This window comes from Chinchilla lanigera, unplaced genomic scaffold (assembly GCF_000276665.1).
Source record: "Chinchilla lanigera isolate Chin_1 unplaced genomic scaffold, ChiLan1.0 scaffold00132, whole genome shotgun sequence".
In the NCBI taxonomy this organism is placed as follows: Eukaryota; Metazoa; Chordata; class Mammalia; order Rodentia; family Chinchillidae; genus Chinchilla; species Chinchilla lanigera.
The window spans coordinates 761,108-762,588 of NW_004955533.1; positions in this window are offsets into that span (position 1 = coordinate 761,108).

Genomic DNA, 1,481 nt, shown 5'->3' on the forward strand with positions numbered 1-1,481 from the left:
CCCGACCCCGGACCCCGACCCCGACCCCGGACCCGGACCTGACCCCGGACCCCGACCCCGACCCCGGACCCCGGATCCCGGATCCGACCCCGACCCGCTTCCTCGGCCCCGCGATGAGCACAGGGTGCGCGCCCATGTGACGCCGAGCGCGGTGCGTGGGCCGCGCGGTGGAAGTCTGTCCGGCCGGCAGCGCAAAGTGCCGGGCGTGGTGGCGCACGCCTGTAATCCCAGCACTCGAGAGGCTGAGGCGGGAGGTTGCAAGTTCCAGACCAGCCTGGGCTACAGTGAGCTCAAGGCCAGCCTGAACTGCACAGTGAGACCCTGTCTCAAAAAAGACAAATACATACATACATAAATTCAAGGGCACCTATTGTGCACTCCGCACATAAAAACAATCCCAGGGGCTTGGGGATCAGTGCAAGAACTTGGAGAAAACAGGACAGCTCCTGTTTAACCTCTTAAAATGGTTTTGCGCCTGCATCCCAGATCCCAGCGGCAGTAAAAGAAAAGCTTGATAGACGTGATAACTAAGGCATGTAAAACTGTGGCTTCCTGAGAAGAACACAGAGTAACTGACACGCCGGAGCTGCGCCCGCTGCAGAGGAGGGGCAACGCCCGAGCCTGTGGACGCCTGGTCCGCGGTGCGGCGGTTTCTGGGGCGGGAATTCTAAGTTTAAGGGGTTTGCGAATGGATTGTTCCCGACAAGAGTGCTGGAGAGTATTCTGTAGAGAATGGAGATTTTTTTTCACCAGATGCTGCCGGACAGCTGAGCGTCCACATGCCAAAGAAGAAAGTTGGACCTTTACCGAACCCCATAGTTAAGAATTAACTGAAAATACGTCAAGACCTATCACAGCCAAAGCAATAAAACTGAGTAGGAAACAGGCGTAAACCTGCAGCACCTCAGACCAGGCAATGGCATCAAAAATACAAGCAACAAAAGAAAAAAAAAAAAAATAGGTAAGTTGGACTTCATTGAAGTTAAAAATATCGTGTATCAAAGGACACCTACAGGCAACCGATAGAATGGGAGAAAATATTTGCAAATCATGTGTATAATAAGAAACTTGTATCCAGAATATGTAAAGAAACACTTCCAACTCAGGAATAAAAAGATAAATAATCCAGTTTTCAAATGGGCAAAGGACTCGGGTAGGTATTTCTTCATACAAGTTTTATAACTGACAAAGAAACACTTGAAAAGATGTTCACTTATTAGTCATTAGAGAAATATATATGTGCCAGAACCACAGAGGAATCACACACACTATGATGGCTATAATTATGTTTTAAAAAGGAAATGAGCATTGGCAAAGATACGAAGAAATTTAAACACATACTCATGGGACTATAAAGCGATGAAGCCATTTGGGAATTATGGGGGCAGTTCCTCAAAAGTTAAATATAGAGTTACCATCTGACCGTGTAATTCCTCTTCTGCTTCTCCACCGAAGAGAACTGAAAGCATAGTCACACAAAA